Raw genomic sequence first — 5,812 nt, forward strand, 5'->3', positions numbered from 1 at the left:
CTGGAGAGAGAATTTGACATACACTATAAGACAGAATAATTCCACCAATAACTGTGTTAAAATTACACCTATACAATGTATACCAACCTATCAATTTGACATTATTCATATGATACTAAAGGTTGATACATAATAACAATTACAGTAATAACAAGTACAAAACACAGGAGATAAAGAAATAGTTATCTTTATTACAATTGCAATGAACACAGAATCTATACAATAGCAACAAGCAAATTTCATATAAGCTGCAAATAGGTCACAGAGACACTTTTTAAACTTCTATTTCTTTGTTTTTCTATATCTTTATTCGTTTTTAATATTTTCGCTATGTTTCATCCCTTGTAAAGGGAACAAATTGTATAAAGGTTTCATACAACTAATACAGTTGAAAACCCAAAATATAAGTGATGGCCGGATAGGCTAACGTGTTATAACACACATCAATAAAGTATACACCTAATATTAGGTACGTTTTTACATAAAAAGTCCATTAAGAGACATTTTGGGTAAGGAGCGCGCCCCATTTGAAACTGATTTCTTTTCTTTCTTCTTGTTTGTATTGCTTAAATGATAAATCAGGGGGCTGCACCCTAGCAGGCCAGGAACTATATTTCTAAAAAATTCCTGGTAGGCGAGCATTTTTCCACCCAAAAATAAAGTATATAAAATACCAATAATCAATTTATGGTGCGGATCACCCAAATCCCCTTTATGCCTTGGATTGTGTCAGACTATTTTCCATTGTTACCCACATTAATCTACAGGAGAACCTGTCTCTCTTCATAGAACTCAGGGCTGAACTGCTAACTTGCATTACAACCTGGCTATGGTTGGTGCAGGAAGAAGCTTTCAGTCAGCCCATACAGACAATGAGGATTGTTTTGCTGCAACCAATAAATGGACAGCCAATGGGCCATGTATGCTGGTTGGGTCTGGTGCTGGTTCTTAAAATACGGGGGACCCCTAGTCATTTTGTCCCCCGTATTTTGGGAACCAGCGCCGGACCTTGAGCCTGGTCAATCAAGGGAACCCCTATTTGTTTGTCCCTCTGATTTTATGATACCAGCACCGGCTTTTTGAGCCCGGGGCTGGTTATGCTTAGGAGGGGGACCGCACGCCCTTTTTTTTTTTTTTCAACACACCGCACATTACTGAAAATGTGCCGATTTTCATGACTGAAAATCGCACATTTTCAGGACTTAAAAATCGCACAAAATCGCCCTTTATTGCGCTATTTTGCCGCGAAATCGCATCTCATTAAATATGCGAAAATCGGCCCAATAACGCGATTTTTAAAAGTGCGATTTTTATACATGCTTAAAAATCGCATGTCATCAAATTTCACCCAGTGTACTGTAATTGGAAGAGTAATTCCATGAGAAATGTTTTGAACAAACATTGGAATATACTTCAAAAGGACTCAATATTGGGTCCTCATCTTTCAGAAAGGTCTAATTTTGTTTTTAAAAAGAGAACAAAAAAGATATGGTCTTTGGCGCTAGGAACCAGGTGCTGTATCTTGTTCCCCTGCAGCCACCGCAAAAGAGGATTGCCACCCTCTAAAAAGCAAGATACACAAAAAAGATTGCAGGGCGCTCAAGGGTGAACAAGAAATGAACAATTTATTAAAAAACAAACAAAACACAATATTAAAATAGCAGCAAAACAACCATACAATTCATTTAGAACCACACAAATGGTGCACCATTATATTTAACTCTGGAGAGTATTCATGGCCAGAGATTAGGAGTTGGTTCCTCAAAATTGAGGTATTTGAGTCCCAGTATGATTACTGCATAAGGTAGCACATGTCCAGATTTGTTTTAAAGTTCCCAAATCAGAACCATGAGGTAGATAAAGGACCAGTGTCAAATAGCGCTGTTCTGTTGGTGCCCGTGTACGTGGAGGGCAAGGACTTCTGCCAGGTGAATGAGTGACAGTGTCCGTCCTGCCTCCACTGGATGCTGGTTGCACGGCACAATACAATAAGCACAGTCAATGTTGGAAATGTGTGCGCCTCAGCGCTAGCTCACCCCTCTGATGTCGCTGGACTGTCTCCGCTGAAATCACACGGACAGTGTTAGGGGATTACCCCGGCATCAGCTGCTTCCTTTTATTTGCAGACGTCAGGCTGGATACCTTCCACGGCGCTCTGTAGCTGCGTCCGTGCGGGCAATGTGTGTCTGCAGCTTTTGATTAGGGCAGGATCAGCTCTGCAGGAAGACGTCAGTTGTTTTGCTGCTATTTTAATATTGTGTTTTGTTTGTTTTTTAATAAATTGTTCATTTCTTGTTCACCCTTGAGCGCCCTGCAATCTTTTTTGTCTAATTTTGTTTTTAGGCATCAAATCTAATAATAATTTTAGCACAATGTATATTTAAATGCATAAAAATAGCAGATAATAAAAAAAAAAACATTCTACCCATAAAAATGGGTTGTTTTCCCTGCCATCAATGAATTTATTAAAAACATATGAAGAAAAAACTTGTCTTTGATAAGGTGACACTGGTTTTAAGAACAACTTCAAAGGGGTTGTTGTTATTGTACCTGCAATATGTATAGAATTACAGTATTTATAGTTGGCATGACAAAGTGTCAAAATACGAATTCAAGAGCATTTACATAATAATTAAATGACGAGAGCTTGCCTAAACACTTTACAGAAGCCCATAGATCAAAGCTTGTGGCTCTAACCATAAGTATCCATTAACAGTATCAATGAACATATCAAATATAAAATAAGTGGAGGCAATAGAGAATTCTATTCAGGCTAAAATCCTTTTGGATTTACACTTTTGGATTACACAATTATGTCCTAATGGTCTAAAAAAGTACATTGATATTGTCTCTTTCTTAAATAAATGTATCTCCTGGTGATATATTGCTATTCGTGTAATTTTGATTATGATTATTGTTCATATTGAAAGTTATACTGTATGTTGAATATAATTAGTGGAAAATAATGATTAGTGGCCCTTAATGTTGGGTAATGTAAATTAGTATTAAGATTTTCTTGAGCGCTGCCACCTATTACCTTTATGTGTTGGATAGAGATTGGGAGCCGATTTGTGCTCATTGGGAAGGCTTCACGAAGAGCATGACGGTTATTTATACCCATTTTTGAATATATGTTGTAATACTTTTATTTAACATTTAATTAATTTTATCCATAGTAATGGTCTTAGATATTTGTTTAAAGATTAGTTTATAGGACCCACCCTGAATTCACAGCAAAAAAGTGCAATATGGTGTGATTTTTAGTCATGAAAATGTGCAATTTTTAGTCATGACAATGTGTGATTTTGAGGACATGTGCGATTTGTGTTAAAAAAAACGGCGTGGGTTCCCCCTCCTGAGCATAACCAGCCCCAGGTTCAAAGAGCCGGTCCTGGTTTCATAAAATCACGGGCCAAAACAAATAGGGGTCCCCTTGATTTTATAAAACCAGCACCAGGCTCAAGGGCAAGTCCTGGTTCCCAAAATATGGGGGACAAAATGAGTAGGGATCCCCCGTATTTCAAGAACCAGCACCGTGCCCAACCAGCCAGCAGGGTAATGCCACAGCTGGGGGGAGACATTTTATACAAGTCCACCCAGCCAAAGCATTCACCCCCTGACTGATTAGTATGGGCAGGGATCCTGGGGAAGGAGCCCCCCCCTCCAGAATTTACCAGCCCATGCTGAAGCCCACTGCTGTCCCTGATGCCCCATGGCTGTGGGCACCGGGATGATAATTGTAAAATAAGTTGAAAATATTGTGTATTGTTGTGGAACTACAAGTCCCAGCAAGCCTGAACAGAATGCAGGGACTTGGAGAACCACAAGTCCCAGCATGCGGGCCACTAAAGAGCCCGCTGGGACTTGTAGTTCTGCAGCAGTACAAATGCTTTGTAACATACAGAGCCCATTCATCCAGATAGTTACCTATGTTGATAGTAGTAGTTCGGTCACCTTGTCCAGAAGAATCCATTTGGGGTACCTGTTGAAAGAAAAAATACTCACCAGCTACCTTCGGTACTTCTCCAGGACCCCTGCAACACTGTAGCCACAAGCCAGTCCTCTGTTTATATCTGGAGCTCTGCCCACAGACTGGGAGTTAGGCCGCCCACCAGCCATTTTCACGATCATGATTGGCTGGTGGGCGGGCCTAACTCCCGGTCTGTGGGCGGAGTGACAGATGTAAACAGAAGAATGGCCAGTATCATGCAACCATTTGCCTGTCAGAACCTGGTCTATTTTTTTGGCTATTTTTAGTAGCGTTTAACAAAAATCGCACCCCATTAAATTTGCGAGTTGTATACTTTATAATGGGAAAACATCTGGATGCGAATTGAAGTGTTACTAAAGTTGCCAGGTCAGAATGTGAGAATTCGCGGAAAAAAGTGTGATTTTTATCCCAAATCGCATCCTATAAAATCGATTCCTATTAAATGTCACCCTAAAACTTTAATACACACACTGTTTTGAAGCATTATTAGTTTTATAAGGACATACTGTAATTGTGTCCTGCAGGGCAGGCATAACTCAATCCCACTTCTAATCCCAATTTTTTTATGTAGAATTGAGTAATAACTGAAGGAGTCATCGATGCTTCAAATAAAATACTTTTATTATCTGAATTCAGGAAAACATTGACAACACTGTCTGCGGCTTCTTCCAAAGTCATAGGGCTGGTGTAAACTTTGATGTATCTAAATACTCACTGAGACTGAATAGCGCTGTAGGCTCATATTTGGTCATGGTATTATCATAATACTTGGTTGCAGTAAAGATGTAGTTATACACATGTAGGAGGGGGCTGCAGTTGGCCACGGTGCCGCCTCCCCCCTCCGCTGCCGCTGCTGCTGGTCCCTGCCGCAGGCAGCAAGTCACTGCCAGTCACAGTGAAGCCAGTGCTGCCTCACAGAATGCATCTGGCTTCACTTAGGAGAGCACAGTGGCGGATATGCAGCCCATAGGTAAAAACCACCACTGGTTCCATACGATAACTTTCATTGCTACATTGCATCCACAGAGCAGGACAATACATAAAAAACTCTCAGAAATGTACTGTATATGATGGAGCACTGAAGGCACAACTGGACAGTCACCTCCAGTAGTGGATTTTACCTATTGGTTGTTGCAGGATTTAGCGCCCCCCCCCCCCCCCCACTAAAATCTGCCACCCAGCTTAGTATCAGTGGTCCAGATGCTCTGTGACTCCGTTTGCTTCACTGTGACTGCCAGTGACTTCCCATCAGTCACAGACACACAATGCAGTCCCATTTGGAGGTAGTCCCTCCATCCAAGACTACCAGTTTGGGTTGTGATAAGCAGTGAGCAGGCTTCCTGTAGGAAGACACTCCCTGCCCTATTGCATAGCCTAATCCGTTTTATATGGTCTGCATTAGGTGCAGTCGATAGAATGCAGGGATTTTTACATGTACAGTTTTACCAAGATAACTGCATATGCGCCATCCTGGGCTGGCACCTGCCAGATCCAATGCAAAGGTGCCAGAACCCAGGGGTTTGTCTCCTCTCCAGCATGGGGGTAGCGGCAAACCCCCTGTCAAATGTAAGTAGGAGTTGCCGCTGGATACCCCTGTAGAGTTAATTCCATTTGTAGATGGATAAGCAATGATATACCTTAATGGAACCCCTGTCCAATCCCTTTATTCCTTTTGTGCCTCCTTTTTTATTTAACGACATAGTTGACACATATAAGTTATAAGGTTGCTAACTGTAAAGAAAAAAGTAAAACTAAACAATGAAACATCTCACAGCTTAATGACCGTCACCAAGTAACATCCATTGGGAAATAATGCCTCCA

Source organism: Crinia signifera, chromosome 8, assembly GCF_055691185.1.
Source record: "Crinia signifera chromosome 8, ASM5569118v1, whole genome shotgun sequence".
Lineage (NCBI taxonomy): Eukaryota > Metazoa > Chordata > Amphibia > Anura > Myobatrachidae > Crinia > Crinia signifera.